General features: G+C 39.1%; 1 protein-coding gene across 4 annotated transcripts in view; it reads left to right on the forward strand.

Annotated features, from left to right (window-relative positions):
• Window positions 1-19722: 19722 nt before the first annotated feature.
• The window catches only part of LOC110473331 (uncharacterized), a 346314-nt gene continuing 338504 nt past the window's right edge, over window positions 19723-27532 (forward strand). For all 4 annotated transcript variants that reach the window (XM_085583265.1, XM_085583264.1, XM_085583266.1 and 1 more), the window contains exon 1: window positions 19723-23545. The gene's annotated coding sequence lies outside the window, so the exon portion shown is untranslated. The remainder of the gene's footprint in view (window positions 23546-27532) is intronic.

Genomic DNA, 27532 nt, shown 5'->3' on the forward strand with positions numbered 1-27532 from the left:
CCTGAGCTTGAGTGTGCAGTATCTGCATATTAACGTTTTCACTTCTGTTCTGAAAATATCTGTATCTTGTAAGGTAGTCCTAATAGACATCATCATTCCACAGATAAAATCTTTTACCTTGTTGAAGCTAATAGCAAAACACCTACAATTTTATTGGGTCATGATCAATTGCCAGCTTATTCTGCATTTTACTGACACTAGATGGCATTTAAAACTCTCATATTAGCTGGAAATGGTCCATTGTCTGGGAATTATTTCCTGTAGTAGTGCCAGTTTCCTGTGTGGTCCCTCCTCCTCCCTTTTGCTAATAGAAATTGAATTCCACAAGTTAGATTGTTTATTTGTTATTTACTGGATTTAGTGTTACTTGCTGAAATCCAGATGCCTTTTCTCTGTTTTCATTCCTCCCTGTATCCTATATATTGTGAAAATCTGAACTTGCAAAGTCCTTTGCATAGAGACAGTTCTCCGTTCTTTCAGTGGTTGCAAGACTGTTGTTATCCCTTGTTACCATTCCAAGTGGGGGTTTTTGAGTCCCACATTGTGCCTATTGTTGATGTGGAGTATTATACAGATAATTCTCATCTCTATTAACAAATAGTGATGCTGCAGGGGTTGCTGGGAAATGGAGCTCATGTGTACATTTATCAGGCCTATATTTATTATTTCTAGGACTTGGCTTTTCATTTGAGACACTATTTCTTCTTCTGCTGTGCTTTGGAAGGTGTCCTCCATTCAACTGATTTGTTTCTTTCCTTGACTCTGCCTCCAGTCTGATGTGAGAAGTGCACTTTGACTGCAAAACTCTGTTGAAATCTGATAGTCTTTTTTTTTTTACCAGAGAAAGTCCATTAGGCAGGTGTTTATATTTCTTCATGATTAGCCACAATGAAATGGAAGACTCTACAGAAAGATGGAGGCTCTCTGCAGCTTTTCACCTTCTAACACTCCTCAGTACAACACGAGGAGTTTGCAAATACACGTGTCCCACACAAATGCTTCCAAGGCACAGGTACCTCCTCAGACCCAACAAAAGACTTTGTTCTGACAGCCTCTCTGGTCCAACTCACTGCTTCCACAGCTATTTGCACTAGCTGGTGTTTTTAATGATACAAGACAAATAATGTAACAATGTCAAACCCGAAAGCAGGGGAAACACTTTGATTTTTCTATTCTAGTTAGAACTTTGTTTCCCTGAGGTTGATATTCCCAGGGTGAAGGTATCTGGCAAGAATACCCAAAGTTTCTGCAATGCTGAGACCTGGAGGCCACCACTTTGCTTTGCAAAGCTTGAGATGGTTTCTCTCACAAAGCTTTTTACATCTTGAACTAATCTTATCATTGCCCTGACAGTGAGTATCTCTTACTCCACTTTGGGTTCTGAGTTTATGAATGAGGACATGTTATTCACTGTGTCATGTAACCACCTCCTCTTGTCACAGCCTGATATTTGAACCACCCCTGCTGCCTTGAGTTTAATTTGCAATAATGCTTTTGAGATGTGCTGGAGGGGAAAAAAAGGGTCCAAGGCCAAAGGTTCAGCCTTCTCTGAGGCCACAGTCAAGTCTGTAGTTCAGCTGAGGGCCCATGCTGCCTGCTGACCTGTGTCTTGGCTCTAATTCCAGTCAGAGTATTTTCCACCTGTGGTGCTTATGGGGATGCTGGGCAGCCTCCTGTTCCCCTATTTACTTGATTTGTTGCTTGCTTTTGTGCATTCAGGTAATTTAGGTATCTTCTCAAGGGGCTCTGAAAGAACTCATGTGCCCAGACACCTCTGAAGTTGAGAGCTGTACAGACACTCAAGTGTGTCAGGCAGCAATGTACTAGACTTAATGAATGCCTAAATTTCATAAGAAGGAAGTGTGCTTCTGTGTTGCTGATAAATGCAAGAAACCAAAGGCTGAATTGCAGCCTAGAACGTCAATCTTCCATCAATGTGCTTAAATATATACCAATTGCTTACAGAATGGTTTACCACTACAATGAAGGCTGCAGGAACTCTTTCTGAAGTTTGATTTGATGTTTACAGATAGAAATTTTCTTCTGACATAGCCAGGAGATTGCATTGTTTGTGTGACATGGGAAGGAAAGGATTACAGTAATCTTTTCTTCTCTTACAGCTTTATGTAGGAGGAGAAAGATTATAGCATGCTTCCATAGGAACATGGAAATGATGGGGGAATTATCTGCAGCACTTTGAATAGCGACCTGGCATACATTATAATATTGTCACATTACTGCTTTTGCCACGTAACCAAGTCCCTTGTGAGCCACTAGGCACAGCTCTTGAAAGGGAAGAGAATTATCACTTATTTGTGTGTGAGTGTAGCAGCAGCAGTTTGAGTAAAATCAGGCATTTCAGTGGCATGAAGGAAAAGGCCTGGCTGTTTAATAGAAATGCAGATCCTGAATGAACTGACAAAGGCATCCTATTACTTGAATGTGTACATTCCTTGTTTTTCCCCCTTTAAAGAACTTGCTCAGGAAACAGGGACACATTAGCATTATAAATGGTATTGGCAAGGAAGGGAAAGGGCTAGAATGATTTATTTTAAAATTCATATTCAGTGAAAAGCTGTATATACCGTTTTCCTATTCTTTTTTTGATATTTAGTGTTTTTTTTTTTTTACCAGGGGTTTCAAATGAAAAGTGTGAGGCCTTTGATCAAAGGATCAGAAAAGGGTGTTTGGTTTCAGAGAAGGAAGTTCTTTCTTTTTCCTTTTTTCCCTTCATGGAAAGTGCCTTTGTGAGCTCTGATAGCAGCTCTTGTCAGGGGATCTCCCAGACTGTGCTGCCATTACATTAACAAAACCAGTACTAAGCAAAGGGTTTGCTCCAGTCCTGCAGGATTGTTTCCTTAGGAGAGTCTGAGGTTTCTTCTCTGAGCAAACACTCCCCTCCTTCCTTTGCTCCCACCCAAGGCAGGGAAGGAATACCCTGGATCACAGTGTGGCAGCCCTCTTTCTCACATACCTAAATCACTTTGAACATGATTGTTAACTAGAGCCAACACGTGAATTTTCTAGTGGGTTTGTGTCCCTCCTATTGGTAGAGATCCTTGGAAACTGGTGTAAAATTCAGCCAAGTGGCAGGAGCCCGAGTCAGTGGGTGCCCATGGGGGTTTAGGTGACAGCTTGGTCTGGAGCTGATTCTCCTTGCCTGGTGCTGTTTCAGCAGGAAGGGGCTTTGTTGGGCTGCAGTCATCTGTGAGACCTGTTCTTCAGGACACTGAATGGCAAAAATGTTATCAAAACACTGGGGTCTGGTTTCTTCAGCCATCAAGCATTGCTACCTCTGCCTTTGAAGCTGGATAGGGAATCCCTTATGAAATAACACTCTTAGCTATGCCTCTTGGATTCTTGTATTAACACTATAAATCATCTGAGGCTTTTGCTGGGTGGATGGTAGAACTTTTCTTGCCTTTTTTTTCCCTGTTTGATATTTAAAAAAAATTATTTGCTATAGGAGAGAAGATGGAAATAGGAGTGTTAGTGAGAAAGCCAAGAGACTGACAGCAGGAATGAAAAACAGACTGTAACAACTGGTGTAAAACTGTGAATATTAAAGGATCTTGTTACCTTGGTAATTTAGCAACAGTGGGCTGCAGTGCAGAGATGGGAATAAAAGGAGCTTGTAAGTATGAACAGATCAAATCAAATCTGAAGTAAGAGAAACTTGTCCATAAATGTGGTGTCCCCCAGGAGAGTGTTGAAATCTGTTAGGAAAGCAGTTAATAAAACTCCTGGGCAGCACAGCTCGGGGACTGACATGATAGAAAAGTTTTCTGCCTGTGGCTACAATGCTGTGTCTGCTGCAGGAGGGCTTGTTAAACACCTGAAGTGCCTGCCTACCTAAACAGCTGGCAGCCTGTTGTTTGCCCACAGTGGGTTTCCCCTTTTTGCCAAGGACCTTTGTATCTTCAGATGTCACAGGTTTCAGGTTGGTGTTGTGTTCCTCTCATTGAAAGTTATTAAATCTTTGCTATCTCAAAGTACAGATAGAATTCTCCCTATTTTTCTTAATTTTCCACATTATTTCTTTACTTCTGATCCCTTCTCTGCATCTTGCAGCAGAAGTAAATTAGTATTGTGCTTTCTAGTGAAGATCCAGTTCAGACACTCAGGGGTGTGAGAACCTTAATATTCTCTTGGAGCTGAAAAGCCATTTATTGCAGGCCAATTGCATTCAGTAAATGGGACTGTTTTATGCTGATTCTTACCTGGCAAAGATACCACTTGCAGGGAATCCAATCAGAAGTGTTTTTCTTCTTCTACTGTTTTTGCTGTTGTGTTCTGCTTCTATCAGCAAGAAACTAATCTGTGATTGAGCCATTCTAGTAGTAGAAGTAATAGATTCTCACTAGAATTAAGGATATTTTGTTGTAGTTTCACTAAGGGACATAAATGGTGCTTTTTTTTCCTTGATGGATGTTTCTCTGCAGGTTTTTAATAGTTTCTGAGACTGCCTCTTTCTTCCAATTGTTACAACCTGCTTTAGAACAAAACCCAGACACCTCTGAACTGCAGAAGATTCTGGGTTGACAGAATGTTCCTGTCACTGCAGTGTCACAGCTACCATCAGGACAGACAGCAGTGAGAGAGCTGCTGCTCCTCCTGTATCTTACCCAACCTACACATCTCAAACTTTCCTTATGGTGTAGTGGAAAGAAGAGTTTTGGGTTTTTTTTTTTCCCATGTATTTGTAAGAGGAGGGTATTTTTACAAAAGATCCTAAAAATATGCTCTGAAATATTTCTTCAACTTCACAGAACTTTCTGTGATTGAGATGTGTTTTAATCAAGTCCCTCTGGATCGATTATTTCCTCTACTGAAGAGGATAGGAAGATCAATGTCCCACTTCCATTCTTTCAGCCAAAAGACAGAGTTGATTAAAGCTGCCTTGTACACCTTTCTGAAGCTGAAGAAAAGCAGTGTCTCCTTTTAATTCAGAGATGCCAGAGGCTCCATCATATGGGGTGGACAAAGAATGGTCTGGGAAGCTCTGACTGCAAAATATCTGATTTACATAATTCCTGTTTACTTTTGCCCTTTGAAATCCCAAGAACAGCAAGAAAAAGGAGTCCCAAAGACACCAGATAAGAGTTGCAAAGCATAATCTAGAATTTAAGTCATTAATGGACATTTCCATTCTGCTGTCATTTTTATTGATTTTGACATAATATAACCATTTTAATCACAGCACTCATTGAATGGATGGAGTAGTCAGCAAATTTTAAAATACTCTTATCTGACCCATTTTTATCTGCTTAAGCCAGTTGTATAACAATGAGATTCTAAATTGTCATAAATGAAAATAAAAGTAGGAGGAGGAGTGGGCAGGAATAATTGGTAGAACAGGTTGTTGTTTTTCCCTCACACTCTGAAAAACCATGTGTGAGCCAAGCCCTACCAAAAAAGCTTTCATGGTATTTCTGTTTCTTTACAATGGCTTCATTTTCCCAATATCCAGTATAATCTGGCATTCTATCCCACAGAATGGCCATAACCAGATGCATCAGAGGAAAATTCAAAGTCAGTGATGGAGATAATCAGATGGCACTGAGAAGCAGAATTTTTTTTTAGTCCTACAGGCTGAATGTGAAATGCAGCCTGGGAAAGGAAGGAGCTGCTTTACCTACTTGTTTGTGGGGTCACGACTGGCTGAATGCCTTGTATTCACCAATAGGGTTCAACCCCAAGATTTACACCCATTCTTGCTCCATATTAAAGAAAAAAAACCCCAAAAAACAAACAAAAAAATCAACTTAGGGAAATATTTGAAGAGCTGGCATTTTCTGCCTATTTTTTTATTATTTATTTTTAATTTGAAGGCATTAGTTTTTTCTCCACTGGACAGGATAGTTTGCGGTATTTAATGTATGTCTGCATGCACACAAATGTGAGGAATAATTTTATGGATTGTTGGCTCAAAGTAAGCTTCTGTTCACTTTTGGAAATCAGTTTAATAAAAAAATGTGGGTTTGGTATCTAAAATGATACTGGGGAAGCTATGAAACAGAATTTAATGCTGATGAAAAACAAAACCTGTTAATAAAATTGACAAATTCCCATCACCACAACTCGTGGTGGGGCAATTTTTGGTGAAGTTTCCAAAGCCCTTGCTTTATTGCTCCCAAATACCTCATGACAGACCGTGGGGCTTTAGAGAAATAAAGCTTGCTCTGCCTTGCCTTGGTCCTTCAATGCTCTTTAATCCAATGGACGAATGGGCTGGAGGAGCTTGCAGCTCTTGGAGTTGTTTTGCTTTCTCTGTGGTGTGACTGGGGTGCCCTGCTGCCCTCTGAGCCTGCACAGCGAGTGCAGTCCAGGATTATTGGCTGTGAGACTTCTCAAGTGGCTGTCATACATGCTGACTTTTGATGCATATCTCTTGTAAAATTTGCAGACAGGCCCTCTGGGGAACAAAGAAACCTCAAAATAGAAGCAGAGAAGTAAAGTGCTGTCAGGGCAGAGGTCAAAGCCCCTCCTCTTTCCTTCTTCTACATTTATATGGCAAGTGCATGTTCTTTTACATTCTTTGAAAACTCAAATTCTCTCCTAGGCAGACAGTGCAGCACTATCCTTGTGGGGTTTTACCTCCAGAAGCTGTCACTGAAGACAAATCTGCAGGCTCTGAAGGAGAGAGCACAAGATCAGCCATTCTGTGTCCTTGGGGAATGACAAATATTTTTTGCTGAGGAGGAGGCAGAGGATAGAGATTGCCAGAAATCCCTTTTTTTATGGTAACTGAAGTAATGAACTTAAATGAAAGGAATAAAATAGAGGTTTAGAGTGGAAGTGCCATTTCAATTTTAACTACAGTGTTGCTACTGCAAAGCTATAAATTAGAGCAGGGTGGTTAGGTAGGATGAAATAAAGGAACAAGGGCAGGGTCCTTGGTAATAGGAAACTCAGAGGAGCCCAACCTCTGGTAATTGCTGTACATGCCCCACTGGCAGAGTCTGCTCTAGTGGTAATTAGCAGGGTTGGCAGGAAGATGCAAAGAACAACTTGCGCAGGAGGGTGGGTGCTCTCCTACCTGGGCAGGAAACTTGTTTTTGCTGATGATTAAATGCCTGGTCTTCCAGTCTTGGGCCAGAGATTTGTAGCTGATTACTACAGCATGTTTTTCTGACAGTGATTATTAGAGAAATCCATGGGCTGCCATGCAGTGTCTTCTCCAATAAATATTCCTCATATTCTTTACCTTCAGCTATTCCTGGCCTCTATATCCATCTTTGTGACCCAAAGCTGAGACTCTGAAATTCTACCATCTTTCTTTGCCCAGGCAGGGAGAAGTCTGTGGAACTTATTGGCCTAATCAGTCTCTATTTTGTCCTCCCTTCTGCTTTATTTTCTTGTGAGTAGACTCCTTTCTAAGAGTTGATGGAAAGCTGGGGGTGGATGCTGGATTAAGAGAACAGGGGAAACACATGAAACTCTTCTTAAAGACCAAAAAGGACTCAGGAAATATTAATGTAGGTCAATTGGTAGTTAATAATGCCTTACAGAAAAAGAATAAAGAATTGGCAAATCCCACAGAATATAAAGATAATCTATTTCTTTTTATTTAGTGTTGAAGCAGATGGAACTGCAAAAGGTTCAAATGCAACCTCAGTAACTTTTTGCTGCTCTGTAGGTTACCACTGCTTCATTGCCAGTGCTCACAAGTTCCCACTGTGGCTGAGAGGGTACCTATAAATATTAAAAAGGTGAGTTAAGGAGCTGCTAAATCCCAGGGAATAAAGGACATCATTAATTTATAGCTTGCTGTGCTCTAGTATGTAAGAAAAAGCTTTATTTTCTCTGGAAACCACAATTCATTTCCAAGAACCCTCCTGTACTTAAATTGCTTTGGAGGCTCTAGGCCATGTTTCCAGCTTGCCTGCATTCATGGGAGCTCTCAAATGAGATCCTATGCCAATTTATACTTCTGAGAATGTGTCCCTGTATGTAAAGTACCATGTGTGCATTGTCTTACAACTGCCTTGTATCTGATATGTGATGAAAGGAAGAATGGAACGGAAACAAACAGTGATAGCTAGTCATATCTGCAAACCTGCCTGATTATAGAATTATACACATAAACTATAAATAATATCTGAATAATTTTACCTGTGGGTAAAATTCAATGAGCTGAACTTGGTCAATTTGTGTATGCTTTGTCAGGTAGCTGAAAGCCTCATACATATACAGGTAAATGTCTGTCAGATCTGCTTCCTTCTTAGAAGGCAAACCAGAAATGCTTCTGCAGTTCTAATGTCACAAACAAAACGTGTGCTGCTCAAGGTTAAGTTGTTCTTGTCACAGAAAGCTGCTATGTGTCTTGTAAGGGGGTGTTCCTGGGGAATTGGTTTCAGTTACCTTCCTAAAAGCTCTTTCATTCTAGAAAATGCTGAGTCACTTAGCAGACAGAGGTCTCAACCTTGCTTTTTGAAGGAGTGATGAGTTTCAGGGAGTTTGACTAAACGTGTCATCTGCTGCTGCATGATTCAAGCAGGACGTCTCTGATGTTTAGTCTCCTCATAATGCATCACTTACTATCCTTGCAGGAGAAGGATTAAAGCACTGCTCTGACTTAGGTAACTAAGCATTAGTTCTCAGCACAACTTGGTCTCTACTTATCTTTCAAGTTACAAAATGGAGTGTGCACGTAAAGCATTTGTAGTTTAACTTGGACTTCTTTTCCCCATTCCTTACCCCAACCTGCTGTAGTGCCCATGGCTAGTAATTCTGTGTAATGATGGCCTGAGATTTATTCTCTTGAGTCAGAGTAGCTATTCAGCTTTATCCTGCAACACAGTAAGCAGGAAACTTCACTTGTATTAAAATGGATATTTTTCTTAGGCAGAACTTCTGTATCTTGAGTAGGACAGAGGTTTGGTTCCCCCCACCCCCCCCAGATTACGTAGAGTCTATAGGTATCAAGCACTTTCATCTTTGTAAATCTACCCCATGACAATCTTGCACTTACTTGCTCAGCATGGGGATGAAGACATCTCCATCCCCACACACTTGCCTGCAGTGGAGAGAGCTGGTTTAAAGCCCCACATGCAGTTGGCAGCAGGACCTCACTCCTGCCTTTCTGAGAGCTAATGGGATCACAACCTGGGACCAAAAGGCTGCAGTAAATCAATAGTCACAAATCTGCACTCATAAATCTCTGTGCACAGAAGAGCTACAGAGAGGTCTCTCTGCAGGGCCTTACAGATAGATCTCATTCATGAAAGACTTTGCCTTGTTACTGTGGCACACATACCTGTTTTGCCAGAATATCAGTGCTGTGGTGAGCAGCCTTTATCAAGCTGTTTGTGCTGAGCTTGCTGGGGATGACATGTCCCTGCCTGTCATTGCCACAGCTTATCCTCTCAGCAGGATTTAGTCTTTATATTAGTTGTCATACAGCAAAACTAAAGGGAGTGGGAGGGAACACCCCATCAGTCAGTGCAGGGGACAGAATTTCTGGGAAAAGTGAGATATAGGTTTTTTTGACTGGTCTCCTTGAAGAATCTGGATGGTCATGTGTGAATTATTTCAAAGATCTAACCTGTAGATGCTTTCTGTGGAACCTCATCTTGTATGGCAGGGGAGCAATTTCACAGGGACAAGTCACACATGGATTAGGTCAAATATCTTGTATTCAGATGTTAATTGTGGCTTCACATCTCATCTGGTCCTCCTAACTCTTACAGAGGGATTTCCATGTAATTCAGAGACTACTTTCAAGCTTTTGAGCAAGGTTCAAGCTTGATGTACTCTCTTCTGCTGGAAAGCAAGCAGCCAGTGCTCCTCCCAGGCTTGGTGTACCTCGGGTCCAGAGCGCTGTGCTGCAATGCCAGCTGTATTTCACTGGGGGTTGGCTGGTCCAGTTCTCTGCCCTGCAGATGGGCAGGAATGGCAGGTGCAACTCCTGTCCCCTCTGTGCCAGAGGGCCTCCTGCATCCCAGGAATATTCTTTATGGAGATGTAGCTCATTCCTGAGGCAGGGATACCAAACCTGGTGTGACCAGGTACAGGTCAGTGCTGCTTGGGGCACTGCAGGAACAGCTTGCAGGAGCGCACTGCCATAGATCATTCTTTCCTGTCTGCTCCATTTTTCCTGAGGAAATAAATCACTTGGTTGTAGGGGAGAAGCCATGTGGCTTTGACACATATTCACTTTTTTTCTTAAAGGAAAATACTTTGCTTATGAAAAGATGGGAAAATGCTGTACCCTTGATTTGCTGCTGAATGTGGAAGTGATTTAAAATAGGATAAAAGATAGGCTGGGAAGTGTGCAAACTGCAAAGCATAACTTGATATACTTTAAAACTGGAACATACATAGGGTTTGGGTCTCAGTACAGGTTGCTGTTTGATTTTGGGGCCTGGACTTGGGTCCCTTAGCAATGCTCTTACCAGAGAACATGCATGAAAAGTAAATAATTTTTTTACCTGTAACTTTTCGTTCAGGAGACAAAAATCCACAAAGTCACAGAAAATGGATCTTCATTTTGGTTTCTAATTTAGTGTTTAATTTTTGTATGGGTGCAACCTTTGAACTTGCAGAAGTTCAAAGGTTCAAATCCCACTGTGATTTTAATGTTTAGTTCCTGGCCTGGAATTCTCCAGGGACTTGAGCTGAGATGATTGAGGAACCTCAGGTCCAGTAGATGACTAGAAGCTCATGTCTCTAAAAGATTTGGCTTTGTAGCTAAAGCTGTACTGATAAACTAACAATAGAAAAAGGATAGAAAAAGGAGAGGGAAAGAGAAAATATTATTATTGGTGTTACTGATGTTCCTGATAAATACAGAGTTTTTTATAATCTGAATTGCAATCTCTATAGTCCCAAATTGGGGTTTGTTTTTAATTTCCCCTCTGTTGAAAGGATTTTACAACATGGTGAGAGTACCTGCTTACTGCTAATTATCTGAGTATGAATAGCCTCTCTTGGCCAGCCTTTTAGTACTTCAGATTTTCTTGTGGTTCCAGCACATGCAGCTCAGAACTGGGTTTCCTTTCTGAATCAAGAATTGCACTCACAGATTCTATAATACACTACAGCCAACAGGTTTCTGCGATTATTTTTTTTTTTTATTTTGTTTTTGATTTTTTCCCAAACTCTTACAGGAGTTGTGCTTTCATGCTGCAATAACTCAAGTGACCCTCATTTGAACAGGGATTCAGGGATTCATTGCCTGAATACTGCTTACAGATACTTCTGTTTCTTGAGTTAGTGTTGCTTCTCAGATATTTTTGTTTTGTCAGTTTAAATCACGTCATTTACAACTACAGAAATCCCTTCTTGTGCTCTTTTCTTTGGCATAAAATATTGTTTGAAACAGAACTGTGTTTTACCTCTTGAGATATTAACCTTTTCCTACATGTGCCTTTAGGCACATGGAGAATTTTGCCTGTAGTGGCTCTAGAGCAGCAGGAGGTCTTGTCCTATGGAACTTATTACTCTTCCTTGATTACTCATGAGCTCATGGCAAATAACTGAAACAGTGAGGGGGAATTAAGGGTGAGAATTTGAGAGGCCCAGCACTGCAGGGGCTGGTGCTGAGTGATCCCCAGCTAAACCAAGAACCTTGATCTCAGCCGGAGCTCCCTGGAGGCGAATTGGAGCGTGTCCCTGCAGTCAGGTGCAGAGCCACGTTTCAGGAGCAAGGGCAATTGGCTGGGTATAAATAGTGCTTTGTTTTGATATCTCAAGATGATTCCGTGTGATTTGGCTTCTTCTTTTTTTAGATGGGCTGTTCTCTGAAAAGCTGTGTGACCTCTGTGTTGCTTTAAATGCAAAACCTGACAGACCTGGATAACAGTTCTTGTTTCAAATTTGCTTTCCTATTTGCCTAAATTTTAATTGTGAGGTTTTCCTGTTGCTTAGGCTGTAGAGTTAAAATACTTTGCCTCTGTTTTTATCACCATGCCAGTGGATCAATGAATTGGAGTCTGCACTAACCTGCAGGATTCCTGTTTTTGATTCCGTTCACCTTCTCAGTTGTGTTTATAACACATGAACAAAAAAGGAGGAGTTGTGAAATTGTTAAAATTGAGCTTCAGAACTGCAGCAGGGATAGGGAGAGAAAAAGATGCTTGTACTCAGATGCTTGAAGCAGTGCAAGTTTTATGTTGGTGTCTGCATATATGCAATGACTGAGACTGCTCTGTGTTTATCTTGTATCCTTCTTAGGTTATTTATAACTCTTGTATCTCTATTTTTGTCTTGTCATTTAGGAATAAATTAGGTTTTACTGTTCCTTGTTACTTTAGCATGCTAATGGGACTTATGTGTATTTAAAAGGACCAGAGAGCCAAGATGTTTCACTAGGCAATTTTTTGTTTTTTTTGTTAAAGAGATAGATAGTACTCAATAAGTAAATGAATGCATTTGCAAGAATTAATTTATTAATGGACAGAGCTATGAAATAAATTAGCTAAAGTGCTAGTGACAGACATTCTCTCTTAAACATTCACTCTGTGTTGGCTGACTCAAGCTTGGAAATGTTAGCGCTTCACTTGGGACAGTATTTTTTAATCAAGAATATCAAACAGTGATACAGATTTTATTTTTTTTTAAATTTCACTATGCTTTAATTTGTCTTGGGAAATTGTTTTATGATGTCCTGGTACTGGGAGTCCTTTAATAAAGCCAAAAGCTGGTCTTCCCTTTGAGTTATCCTGTAGCTACCGTAAATGTGTCCAACTTCTTTTAATCCAGCAAACTGCTGTGGGGTTTTTTGTCATTTTCACTGTTTTCCTCTGAACTCATAGTCATTGCTGTCTTTCTAGTCATGCTCCTAAACATCACCTCACTAATAACCATGTAGCTTCACTGCTCGAGCCTAGAAATCTGAGTTCAGATACAAGCTGGCACATGTGGCATAAACTCAGGGATAAAGTTTAGGCTGTATTGCAAAACTGAGTGCACAGTGTTACTTTCCTTTGATATTAAAGGCAATCCTAATATTAAATAAAGTTCTTGTTGAGGAACAAAATCAGTTTTGAAAAATTTCAGAATTCTTTCTTGAAAATGGTCGTGTTTTTCAGTCAGGAAATAGTAGTTTTCTGATAATCCTATGAGGTTCCTCATAGTCAGAATTTATGCCTGTATCTGGTCCATTTATGCATATGCGAATTGTCTCTCTATATAGGCATACATACATACATAAACACATTCTGGTTTATTATGCTATCAAGTTCCAGCTTTCCTTGCTACAGAAGATCTGTAGACCAGCTTTTTGGATTATTTTGTTCCAGATGCCTTATTTTAAGACTTTGCAAATTGCATTTTGCTGGTCATTTCTGCCCATGTTTCTAATCCCTTTAATCTGGAGTTTTCATTACATGCTGTTTCCTGATCATTGTTATAAGCATTAAATGGGACTAGCAATGATGCCTCCAAGCCTCAATCATTTGTCATTTAGTATTATCATTTGTTTGTACAATTTAAGCTATCTTGTATTTTGTAGGGTAGATCTCGTGTCCAACATAAGAATTAATTGAGAGGAAATTTATGCAATGCAGTTTTGAATCTCTAAAAGCCGCATCTTGTAAATCTGCTGAAGGCCCCCATCTACTAATCTTGTTTTGTCAATAAAAATAGTAATGCAATCAGCTCAAAGAATCTGCCTGTTACAAGCTTGTTCTAGTTTCTTCTAGAATTGTGACATTGAGGCTGCTGCTGGTTCTAATATAATCTGTACCTGTTTCTTCAAATTTAAAAAGTGTAACTGTGTCTCTATTCTGTATGAGCACAATTCTGGTGTCAGAAAAATGTATTACATGTTCCAAGGCTACTCTGCAGTTATTATCTGTGCCAGACTATAAAATAGTGTGTTGGCAGGTCTCTGGACTTGTCTGGAAAGTTACAGGACGAGGATAGAAGTCTCCACGAGGAATGTAGGAATTTGAAAGTCTTCACTTCTGGTGAAACAAGAGAAGCTTGATTTCAGAGTATTCTTTCCAAAGCAGCAAATTAATTTCAGCAAAAGTTGCAGGTGGGCAAGAACACTGTGAGATGCTTGAAAACTTTTACAAAAAGGTCATAGAAAATTTTATTTCTGCTTGTGAGGATTGACACCCCCTTCTCCCACCTGTGTTTACCAAAAACTGTTCTGTAATACTGCCTATTAGTGTTTTGTGAAGCTCTGACTTAGAGAAGGCTGGTTTTTGTTTTTGTGTCTTCTTGCTGATGGTCCGATTATTATTTATTATTTACTATTTATTCTCTGTTCATGCAGTGAATGTCTTGTGTCCTTTGGCTACTGCAGTAGGAGCTGAATTTCAGAACTGGTCTGTGTGAACATACTGACTGGTAATGCAGTTTTTCCTGCCTGCTTGCTGAAGACATTGCTGTGATGGATTTGTCTGCTCCTCAGAAAGATGCTGCCGAGAAGTATGATTTTGTTGTTTTTTTTTCACTGTAGCGAGCAGATCTTTGAATTCTGGATAAACTGAAAAATCACTTCTGCTTGGCTTTCACTGAAAAGCATCACCATTGCTGTAAGGCCACGTTTCTCAGGGCAAGGACTTCAGCAGCAGCACCCACCATAAGGCAGGGAGGGGATAATGGTCTTGTCTGGTCTTTGTTTTCTCACCAGATTATGCTGAGTTCATGGGAGGTTTTGGATCCTTTTCCAAAACTGCACATTTCCAGTTATGCTGGATCAGTCAGACACCTAGAAGCAGCCAGCCAGGACAATCACAATTATTATTTATTTTTTTTGTTAGGGTCACTCTGTTTCGGTTTCTCACTTCTCAGGCCCATTTATCTTCTCCCAACCACAGCATCTACTACTCAGCTGCAGGAGAAATCTGCACATTCTGTAGTAGCAATGTTCCCCACTGAACAGGATCATGACATCTGTAATTGGCTCAGAAAGCTGAGGAGAGCATAATGCAGATGTAACCTTCTGGAGGATTTGACCAAAATAGATATAAAATAGTCTTCCAGAGCTTTCCAAATAGCAGTTTTAGGCCTTTTCTTCTAAATTATCTGGTACTTCAGAAAGGGTAGAGAAGAAATATGGAAATGAAGGAAAGAACTGATGTTCAAACTACAACTAAAATCTCATCAGGAGCATAGTCTGTCTTCAACATTTTCTGTTCTTCCTTTGTTTTTCACTGTCTGTGTTTATACAGTTCATCTTATTTAGAGACTCTGGCTTCAATTGTTTTCTTTTTTAAGTTTGGAGAAGAGGTGGGCCTTTGGAATAATCAGTGTGTTGTCCCGTTGCAAACTCAAGAGGAGGTGAGTTTTGTTCATCTCTCTGTAGATTGATCCAATTAGTGCTTATTGGTGCTACTTAGAGAAAATCTGGTTTCATTAAAGTTAGTAATGACAATAATATGCACTTAGTTACTGACCTTTTGGGACAGCAGCTATTTCAGATGAGAATAGATTAATTTTTAAAGAGCTTCTTATACCCTAAAGTACAAAAATCAGTTTCAGGCTATACATCTGCCTGGTCTTGTTCCTGGTTTTGTTAACACAATTACAATGTTATGCTCAAATAAAAAGTTCTGCTTCTCTAGCTGGTATTGTAGCATATCCCTAAATCCTTCTGGACAGGAAAGGAATGGCAATGCATGCTCACATTAATTTAGAAGCACAAGTGTGCAAGGCTTTTTAAACTTTGCCTTTCCTGAGACTATTCGCCAGGAAACTTTTTCCAGGTTTCTTTCACTCTTGCTTTATTTATTACTTATAAAATAGAGATATTGTTGTTCTTAACAATGCAAAAGCTATTGGCGGGGCGGGGAAAGAAAGTTTGTGTGGTTCCTAACGTTAGCTAAGCATATTTCTGATAATCTTTGGAGGTTTTTTGATTTTTTTGGTAGGTGGGAGGAAAGCAGTGTATGGATGAGTCAACCAGAGACTGACTTCAGCTCAAAGTACATAGTGCTTGGTGACATACATGAGTTAGAGTCATAGAAGAAGTCAGTTTTTGAAGATAAAACACTTTGTTGCAGTTTCTGACATGCCTCTGGATTTTGAGTGTTTGTAAGTGTTTGTATTTTTTTTCTTGCCTTTTCACTGTGCCAAATGAATTCAGTGAGATGACTTTTATTGTTAAATCTTTGTATTAGGAAGGTGCCTGACTGAAAGGTAAGTGTTCTACTAATGAACACAAGAAGGCAGATTAAAAATATTTGGAAAAGCACAGGATGCAAACTTTTCCTGCAGCTGTCAAGGTTCTACCATGTGTGGGATAATAGATAAAATACTATTTTGTAATGGTGTAGTAGTAACACCAAAATGCCCCAGAATCTTCTCAATGCAAAGAAACTTGAGTCAGCAACAGATTTTCTCACAGGGAGAATTATATCAGTGTTACATTTCATTTAACTCTATTCATACTTGGCAGTGTGCCTATATAAATGCTTGGCTACCACCAGGACAATTTGTTACAAAGTGGGGTTTTGAGTCCTGCTTTGGCTTGCTAAATTAAAAATAGCAGTAGAAGGATGCAGAATGCTCTGGGGGTGGCAGCATAAACCAGGGTGCTGATGGCTTGCTAAAGCCACGAGTAGCCTTTGAAATATGTGCTTGGATTCCCTCTTCCTGGCTCTGTCTGTACTCGTCCTCAGGACTTTCCCTGGCACAGTAGGTTTCAAGCATGGTTTAGGTTTAAAGTCCAAAATAGTGACTTATTTCAGCCTTTTCAAACTTTAAATTTATCTTCAATTCTTATGAACCTGAAAATTACCAAATATTGTCTGCACCCTTTGTTATTTTGGATTTTTCACCTGATTTTGGACAGTAGTGGCTTGAAGTAGATCTTAGTCTACACTGACCTTGTCTGCATGTAGACAAAGAAAAGGCTGCAATTCAGTGTGGGTGGGTATGGAGGGAGGCTTAATTTAATTCACTCCCTGATATTTAGAACAAGTATAGTGCTGGGCATTGAAAAAGAAAATACAAAACCGTAGTTGATGTTCCTTTTATAATGTATTCCAAAATTGAGATGCAAATCTGTAGGCATAGTCCAGAGTAACAGTCACTGGATGTATTTCCTTATTCCATTATTCATCTCTTTCACAAAATTATTTTGTTTCTGAATGTAAAAGACTCCCTAAGTCTTCACTACAGAATAGGATGTTAAGATGAACTTTTGTATGTCTCAAAAAAAATATGGAAGGCTATGTCTGTCAGTTATTTTGGCCCCCTTTTTTTTGTTTTTCAGGTTAATGAAAAATGGCCTTTACAAAACACTGTTATGTCCCTGTTTTAATTTTCCCCTTGTTTTCTTTTGACTTGATATATGTGCCTTTCTTATAGGTATAATTTATGTTCTGTGATGTTAATTAGAATGAGCATATACAGCAGGCAGGGTAATTTAGCTTGTATGTACAGTTAGAAATCAGATTTTTGGGCAAATGACTGCATTTTTTTGGCATGGAAAGCATAGGGACATATGGCCATGTGATTGAATTGAAAAGAGCTAATTTAGTTTGTAACTCTTCTGACCATGTCTCAGAGTGAAGGTGAGAAATAAGTCACAGATTTGTATAAATTAAGGCTGTAAATGACTACTGTGATTATTTAGAGAGCATTGACTTTTCTTGCATGCTGGCTTTCAATCCAGCACCTTTGTTTGAATTAGACCAGGTGCTGTGTTTAAACCTGTACAATTGTGATTTCAAGGTGCGCAGAGAAGGAGAATTCTGGGTAAGCTATTAATGAACCTTACCATAACAAATGTATCTCTTATTTCTTATCTGATTATGCCTGTCTTCAGGTTCAGTTATTTCAGCCTTGTTCTCTCTTTAATTAGGACACTGAAGAGTTTTCACAGCCATCAAATTCTGCTCTCCCTGCAGATCCTTATTAGACCACAATGAATTTCTCCTCAACCACACCTCTAGCTTTTAGAATTTTTAGTTGAAAATCTTAAGTAATTTCATTGTTGTTGCTTTATAAATATTTTCAAATTTTTGTCATTCTTATTAAAAGCTGTGTATCAGAACTGTATGTGCCACTCCTGCAGGTCTTTTTCTGTAGACAAGTACAAGACTGAAATACTTCTTTACATCTCAGTGTTTCTTTACTTTAGAGTGTGTGGCTCTTTCAAGCTGTTGCAGTCTGTGCTCAGTTTTCCATTCCTGAATGTCTGATAGATGTAAATTGGCAATGAAAATTCTGCCCTTAGCTGCACCTTCGCTGCTAAAGAAAGATAGCACAAATCACTGCTGTTATCAGAAAACTTCAAGACACTGGAAACCTGTATCACCATCTGAGGTGTTTAAAGTTTTGCTGTATCTATGGTTTTGGTCACAGGTCTACAACAGAATTTCGAAAGATACAATCGTGGGTAGAACCTTTTGAAAGCAGGCAAGCAGGGAACTCAAGAGAGGAAGATGTGAAAGAAGTTGGTGGCAGGGATGTGAGTTTCATACAGTGATTAAAGTTTGGCAAAGTACAGTGGGGATTGTGATGCCATCTGTTCTCTCTGTCTCCATTTGGTTACATCCTCTTGGGATCAGTGGCAGCTTGATACTCCAGTGGACTTAGATAGCAGATCAGTAGCTCTGATGGCAGATTTTGCACCTTTCAGTCCTGCTCTTTTCCTCTTTAGTGTCAGATTAAGGATTGCAAGGCCAGGGATAAGGCATGAAAAAACCCACTTTGTCCATGCTTCAGGTTAAACTTCATCCCTGCCCTCCCTGGGTTTCTGTGTTGAGCTGTGCCCTTGTTCCCTGCCACTCCTGGGTCAGAGGCTGGTTCACTGCAATCTCTTTGACACTTCATTATTTACCACTCCACTTTTTAGTCACCTGTAGTCTTCATGGAAACAATTTTATGGATAGCATCTTATCAAGTTATTGACAGCATTTTAAAATAGATATTTATTAAGCAATCACTTTGACATTCACGCTTGAAACAGTCTCTTAACAATACTAATTTACAGTTAAAATTTTGAGAGCTCTATAATCAGATGGATTTAGATTGATTTATGGCCAGTCACATACTCTTTAATATAATCCTGGTTTCTAGCTATATTCAACAACTCTTACAAGCTAGAGCAAAGTTTATATTGGGTACAGCAAAAGAAAAGTGGGCTTATGTCAAGGGCTTTTGAAAACCCTCCCTCATATAGAGAGTGTAAGTGGCTAGAATTGTTGTTTCATTTAAATGGCAAACAGAAGAAACTAATAAATACAGATTACTGAAATAAATCAAAGTCAGGATGCTTCTGTTGAAATGCAAATCTGCTGTCGTAAAAAGTTCTATAAAGATATCTAATTTTCATCTAATGTTTTGCCAGAAATCTTAGCTAGCTGCAAGAGAAGATATCTTGAATAAAAATAAATCCTTTTTTTTTTTTTTTAATTTCTGTATAAAAGGTTAACACTGCTTTCCAAAGATTTCAGAAAAAATGTTTTTATTATACTTTTGTTTCAGAAAAAAAGAGGTCAGTCTTATTCAGCTCTGTGGTCCATGGACTGTTACCTGCCATATTTGTATATTTGCAATTGTTTCATCTCCCCAAGGTGTGAGGGGGGGACCTTTCAGGTGTCCTGTAAAACATCCAGTTAAAATTGTTTGAGACTACCAGACTGAATGAGAGCTGCTCTTTTGTTTCAATCCTGAAAATTGTATGAAACAATGTAAATGTTTGGGTTTGCTTCTTGAGGCTGGTTTTAGTTCTGCAAGTGCACATCATTCTTACTGAGTGCCAGTGGGAAGAACAGAAAGGTAGGCTGAAATAAAATCACTGTGCGTTTGTGCTCAATGGGGACAGCAGGGAGTGTTTGACATTATGTTGACAATATTTAAGTGAAGGATAAAGTTGTTTCTACACTGTATCTTTCTGTAAATTGAACAGCAGCACTGTTTTGATGTGACATTGTATAAATGGCAAATATTTAAATGATGTGCTTGCTATTCAAATAATAAATTTGATGTTGGTACATGATGCTGCTTCTAATAATTTTTAAAGATAGCATTGCTGCAATTTCTCGGCGTCTTTCATGGTGTCACTCAATTTATATGAAATGTCTATTTTTCTGGGATTTTCTGTTTCTTAGATCCTGTATACTTATATTTATTGTATCTGGCTTGGTAATATTGTTTATTTTATAACCTATATCACCTTCCTGGCCCATCAGTGCATTAGCTGACTGCAGGGCTGGTGATTTCATTGTGCCTAATGGAAAGCAAATACTTTTTTTGTTCATTTTTAGCTGAATTACGTTGTCTGAGTTGTGAGCTAAGCTACTCATGTGAGAGGAGATGTGTGGATTTACACTGAGGGTGAGGCCTAATAGCAATCTCCAGGAACGAGCTTGCAAAAGATGGAAGCATTGTGGACATTTGAAAACTTCTAGAAATTGTACTGATCCCAAACTGGGTCAGTTTTCTGTGGCACAACAGTGTTCTGCTGGCTGTAGTCACCATGCTGCTGCTAAAGCTGCAGTCTCTTTCTATAAGAGATTCTTCAATGATCCAAATTTGCCAGCAAGTTTTCCCTGGGCACAGGAGCAAGCCTTTACTCTGGTTGTTGTCTTTATCCAGCCATATGCCAATGTTTTTTTCACCTGTTTTAAAAAGGAAAGAAGATGGAAAATGTGTTGATTTCTAAAAGGCTGAAAATACCAAAAAATGGCTGGATTACCTGTGTTAAGTTGGTGCCAGAAGGAGGAGGTTTGCTTCTAGTTCCTGCTGCCTAAAAAAAAAGTAAATAAGACTACTTAGCTTGCTCTTTTTTTTTTTTTTTAATTATTAAAGCCATTAAACTGTAGGTGTAATAGAATTTAGCAGAATTACCCTCTGTAGAGCCAGATAGCCAAGATAAAATGAAATATAAATCTATTATCTTGACACCAAATGGGACAATCAAATGCAGAACTAATCCTCTGTGTGCAATAGTAAATAGAATGAGCAGTATATATTAGCTGCTGAGGAGGAAAAAACATGTGGGAAAAGAAATTTTGGTGTTAATCCTGTGCTGTATTTTACATTTCTCAAAAGTATTGGGCATCTCCATTTCTGGATCTGTAACACTTTAAAGAGAAGAGCCATACAGCTCCTAGTTAAAATAGGTTTTATCTATTTCCTGTCAATGTTCAGGTGTAAGATTGTTTCCCTGTATTTTTAAAAAACCCTTTATATTGTTTAAAAACATATGTAGAACTTTGTTTAATTGATTGTACTGCTTAAACAGCTTACAGCTTCTCCTAAATTGATTTTTTTCTGTTTTAATTAAACCTACTTTTGACACCTACTGTAGTAGTAGGGGCCACATAAAAATGATTACACCTCAAATTACACCTTTCCCATCTTGTACCTCTTGTTTTCAGTAAATGAGGGCTCATCCAAGGTGTGGCTGAGAGCCAGGTGCTGTGACAGTGGATCAGTCACCTGTGTGCCTTGCTTTGCCTGCCTTCAGGGCACTGGGGAGCAGCCCCACGGTGATCTCCCTGCTGGCTGGGGGAGAAATGCTCTGTTCCCCTTGCTGGGGTCACACATGAGCTGTCACAACACATGGGTTCCCTGGTGAATCTCCTTCCTGTCAAAGTGTTCCCAGAACTGCCTACTTGTAACAGTGAAGGGACAGCCTAAGAGAAATATTGTGGGTTTAATTCAGTTCATTATCTCATTTTGCACCTTTCAAATCTAAAGGGTGAGCATTATGGAAGGTGTTATTTAGCATGACATGTTGAACATGAAGTCTGGATCCTTAGCAAGCAAGACAGCATCTGGAACTGCATAATTCTCAGAAAGGTGGAAAACCATCTGTGCTAGGCAATCATAAATGAATCGAGATCAGGACAAAAAGCTCTTCAGAGTTCCAACAGGAAATATTGAAGTTCTGCTGCTTTCTCTTCCTGTGATCACTGCTTGCTGTTCAGTGCTTCAGCACGGATCAGTCAGACCAAACACTGCTGCGAGCCTTGCTGTATTCTAATTGTCAGAAAAAGTTTGCAGTGAGAAGTTGCTTTACTGTGAATGGTATGTGAGCAGTACAGAAAGCAAAACAACAGCAGGAGAGAGGTGTTTGCTTCTGCTTCACTGAAAGTATTGATGAGCACTGTGTTTATGTTGGTACAAGAGCAGCATTGAACAGAAGGGGAAAAAAATAGAGATATACCTACTAAAACCTGTTTGGAACTGATGAGATAGCAGGGACCTAAATGCATTATTAAACACGATTTTCAATAAAGAGCTTTTGGGGCTAGTTTTACTACCTCAAAGTTGGCTTGTATATTGTAAACAGTCCTTCACCATAACCTAGAATGAATCATCTGTTCCTTGGAGCTAATGCTCCAAGTACAAGAAATAAATACACCAGAAGAGATAAATGAATGTTGGTGTTCATAAGTAATGTATTGTGCAGTTCTTATATGGCACCCATGGCAAAGTTCCAGCAACAGAAGCTTTGGTGCCTCTGAGCTGCCTGTTATCTCAGAGGGAAGCAATCATGGTTATTTAGTGCAGGAGAGTTAGATTTAGAGACTGCAATAGCCACGAGGACTGTGTGAAGGATGTGGGAGTAAGAAGCAGGTATCTACAAGCTGTATAGATTATTACTCACAGCATGCACACAAGTTGATCTTTAGATTATCTGGCTCATGTTTTCTGTTAAACGTTTTGATTGTTCATTGGGTGTGTGTCAGTACAAAAGTGATTCACACTTTCTAATTCATGTTTCCCATCCGAAGTGCAGATTGATGGTGCTCTACAGGAGCCTGCATCTTTATCTCCCTGCGCAAATAGCATCACACTCAAGTGTCCCCTAAATCCTCAGGTTTGTGCTGTTTAGAGTTGGGGTTCTCTTTGCCTGCTGTTTCAAGGCATTGTGCATTGGCTGTCTGTACTGCTAAATTGCCCCCACATGTCTGGAAAGGTGCACCCCTCTTTCCTTCCTGGCCCTCTCCCCGTAAAAAAAAAAAAAAGAAAATGGGTGACTCCAGCAATGTCAGAATTTATCAGCCCCTTATGTGTGAACTAGACAGCTAGGCAGGAACTGGGGCTGCTCTCCTCTGTGTGTGTGTAGAGCTAAATACTGACTGACCATGAGTCCTAGTGCTGCCACAAGAGCCTGAAGTGAAAAAAACTGCATTTCTCTTTTGTTTTAGAATAGGTCTCTCTGATAGCAGTTAGACAAGTTTGCTTAATAGACTTCTGTCCTGTGTTAGAGGAGTCTCGCCTGTGGTGGAGGACCCAGCTGGATTGATGATATGTTGTAGGTTTTTTTCATTTTTGTGAGGTGGGTTGTTTTTCTCTCTGACTGGGCTGACTCAGCCTTATTGGAAGAGCTGAAAAATAATTCAGCCAAAAGCAAACAGTAGAGAGAAGAGCTGATTTTTTTACTTTTCTTGCCTTCTTGTCTCTGGTAATGGAATAGATCTAGGCCAACTCAGGCTCCTTAGACCCTATTTTATCTTCTTTTATCTTTCAGGCTGTTTTGCCTTTCTAAGAACCTTGGAGGGCCCCTGCTCTTCAGAGATCTGGTGAAGCAAGGCCATGGAAATTCTGGGGGGACAGACATTTCACTGCACACCCTTTGTCCTGCCCAAGTTTTCCAAGACAAACCAGAAGTTCTGGGCAGCAGGTAACTACCTTTTGACAGGAAATTATGACCCCAAACTGTGAAGTATTCCTGGGTCCTTTGCTGTTTGCAATAGTGGCCTCTATATTTTTCTTCAAAAAACACTCTCTCCTACAATATAGATCATTAATTTTGGAGACCAGAAGAAATAAAATAACTACTTAGTAAGCATGGAATTAGAGATCAAAACAATTTTCTTGGGCAATTTGCCAGAATGGGGAGTTAAATAGATTACTGATAAAGCCTTATTAATTAGTATCAAATCTGCTTTGGTGCCATATGGATCACAGTATTTTTCCCTTTGCCTCTTCTTCTTGTCATTATCTCTCCATTTCCTGTTTTCTTTCTGATGTGCACAAGTGATTGTGGTACTCTGAAAAGATTAAAAATGGCTTAATTGTATTGAAGGAAAATGCTATGAGTCCTCTTGACTTTAATAGCAGTGAAATCTAAATACAGAAAAGTGCTCTAATTGACAGGTAAAAATTGTTTGGGTCAAATAATCTTTATCTGATGAAGGAAAGATTAGTAAAGTGGTCCCAATTAATTCTGTGGTTCATTTCATCAGATCAGCAAAGTAGTGCTCTAATTGTACTGTAATTAGCATTTTATGTTTTGCAGAAACTTGTAAAAGTGTGCTCAAATGCCTAATTTTTAATTTTTTTAATCATGTCCTACAGAAAAAAAAAAAACCATATAAGTGTAGTACAGGAGTTCAGAGAAAGGCAAAACTGAATTTGTTAAAACAATAGAACTTGTGGTTTTGTTTTTGGAGAAAGTTGCTTAGTTCATCTCTGTCCCTACTTTTTAAGCTGTTTCATTATGTGCCATGGTGGCAGTTCAGCTCAGTGCTTGAAAATTCTGTCTATTTAAAACCAAAACAAAATAATACCCCAAGAAAATTTTTTTTCCTAGAGTAAAGGAGAAAAATTTTTATGGAATTGCCAAAACACTGGTTTTGAAGAATATGCACAGGGAGAGGTATCCATTACTCGCCAGTTTGAGTTTTCCTTTTGGAACCTGACAGCCTCTGTAGGGTTTGCTGTCTGATGGATAATCCTCTCACAGCTCCTCTTCCATGGAAGGCTAGAGATTAAGTTCTCCTCTTTACATTTTCCACCATCAGTTTTAACCTTCATAACAGACAGGAGGTTTTCAAGTCTAAGAAAATAAATATGGAACCATATAAATTGACCAACAGTCAAGTTATCACAGAGCTGGTAGACTTACAGCTGCTCTTGTTGCAAAATACATTTTTATCATTTCATAAAACGAATATACAGATGTAATTCTGTAGAATAGAAGGAAAGATGGAAAATCCACATGCAGTTATGGAATTTTTATATGTAGACAGATGTCTATATTTGCATTCTGTTAAATTATTAGACACTGAAATGTATGCTACTAATAATTTTGTGCACAAGCTATGCACATTTCACTCATAATGAGAAGTAGCAGATTTGATTTTTATGAACACTTCCCTTAAGAAGTGAAAAATCAGAAATTATTTGAACAAAAGTATGTGCTGAAATAAAAAATAAAACTCTTTATTCCAAGCCACACCTTCCCAAATCTTGTAATGCTCAGGGAAGCAGCTTCTGTGAGGTGAGATGCAGGATAAGTAGCAAGGTTGTTAAAGAATTAGAGAGGACAGAGAATATTTTTGAAGGAGTGAGAGCACTGCATGGAAGCAGATACCCATGATATAAAGTTATGACATTTGGCAATACTGTGCAGCACAAATTGGGGTTTGTAATGATTCCAGAGAGCCTTCCAAACCTTTCTAGAACTTGAATTAATCATGTGCCAGAGAAGCACAGTACAGCTACAGAAAAACAGAGGATGTGATAGCTCTGGTCACTTCATATATTAAGTTCTGCTGTGGCATTTGGGGGCTGGAATTCAGAAATTTGGCTTATGCAGGAGTGTTATATATTTGTAATCTTTTTATGTGAATGTAGCATAACTTTTTAATCAAGAGAAATAGGTTGCTGATGGCAAGTGCAGCTTAGAGTGCTCAGGTGGGAATTTGGAATTTTTCATAGTGGTAAAAAAAAATTATATAACCAGCATTCAAGTAGCAAATGAAAAGAACCTAGAAACCACCTTCTCTTGTCTAAGCATGGTTTAGATAAATCAATCTCTATATGTAAAACAACATCTTAATTGACACTGAAACATTATCTTTTTGTGTTAATTTAGTAGACTAAAAACTGGATTTGTGATCATAAGTAGATCAGCACATCAGTAGTATTAGAAGGACTTGTTGATCTGGAAAGATCAGACAGTCTGGAGACTGAACATTACCTATGCTTCAACAATCTTGTTCTGCCCCTTGCTTAATTAATTGGAAATTCAGAAAATTATCAGCTTGAATAAATGTCCAAATCCCTGTTCCACCTTGGAAATTTTTTCTTTCCTTCCTCAGACAAATTTTTGGAGAACATGTTAGAACAACATGAAGGTTTCTCTCACTTTGTCTGGTTTAGCTTAATCAAAAGCTTTTGGCACTGCTATGTGTACTGGCACTTGGTTGCTCTTCCACATCAGACCCTTCCAGGGCTTGCCCTAAAAGTATGCAAGAAATATATATTATGTAATGCCTGTCTTCTGTCTCAAGCTGAATAAGTGTTAATTAACAGCAGGAAAGAGCACCTTAAGTTAAAAGAAAGAAAAAAGCTTTTAAGGCTTCTGCATTTTGGTTTAATTAAAAAAAAAAAAACAAACAACTAACCAAACCCCAAAAAACATTAAAAAAATACAACAAAAAAGCAAAACCAGAACCCACCCCCCAAAAAAAAACCACCAAACAGGAAACATCATCATATCATGTCCAAAGTTCTCAAAGTAAAGTTAAGGGAAATAATTATATCATGTTTCTGCTTCAATACCCTTCAGTCCACCAGAAATGCTTTTAGGGCAAGTGAATGTGTGTAATTACTGCTCAGCTGCTCTGATTGCTCATTGCACAACAGACTCTTACAAGGAGAAGGGATCATTTGCCTGTCAAGATTTAGTCACAGTCATTAGCACTCACCTTTATCTTGACAGAGAATAAAATGTTTTACTATAAGCTGCTAGTGATACGTTCTATGCACTGCTGCATTTCCTAAACAGGGAACCAATTAAAACTGCTATTGTCCTGTACCCCTTCCTGGTCTATGTGGACACTAATTTTGTTTCACTGAACAATATTTTTTTATTGCTCACCCTTTAGCCACACTTAGATATGCACAATATAATGAGAAAGTCACAAGTGCTTTGTCAGAGTCAGGACTGAGACATGAGATAAAGCACAGGTGATCACTTCTGATGCATTTTGGTTATTAATTTCATACTGACTGCTGAGTGTCAGAGCTATTGCACAAATAATTCAGGCTGTATGTAATGCAACTACATGGAAGAAGAGTTAAATATATTTTAATGATCTTTGATGATAGGTGAATGTGTCAGGGTCTTAGCAGGTGTTTTGTTCCTGGTTCTAGTTCCTCTGCAGTGGGGAGGTCCCACAGAGGCAGGCATATCAGTAACACCATTCACTGTCCTGTGATTTCCTTTGGATGGGAATAACTGCACTGCACTCGAGTGCCCCTCCACAGCTCATTGATAACATACACAGCAGCTGGTGATATTGACAGTGCTCAAACACCCTTGGATCTATCATTTCAGAAAGGACTTTTGTTGGTATAAACTAATACAGCTCTGCTGGCTCAAAATTCTGATTGAGTCTGAAGCCTTCAATCATTAAACAATTGTATTTTTACACATTGGGAAAGTCAATTCTCAAGTACCCTTAAAAATTTAAAAGGAGTGAAGTCCACTGTATTAATTTTAGATTTGCTCAGTGAACAGGGAGTGTGTGATCTCTTCCAGCCCCAACTTCAGGGAAAAAAATTATTGTATCAGGAATCTGTTCCTTCCTTCTCATACGTTTTCTTTTATTCCTTTTTCTGTTGCCATTAGTACCAAAAGTGCAAGCAATAGTGCATT

Source organism: Lonchura striata, chromosome 6 (assembly GCF_050655825.1).
Source record: "Lonchura striata isolate lonStrDom1 chromosome 6, ASM5065582v1, whole genome shotgun sequence".
NCBI classification, from domain to species: domain Eukaryota; kingdom Metazoa; phylum Chordata; class Aves; order Passeriformes; family Estrildidae; genus Lonchura; species Lonchura striata.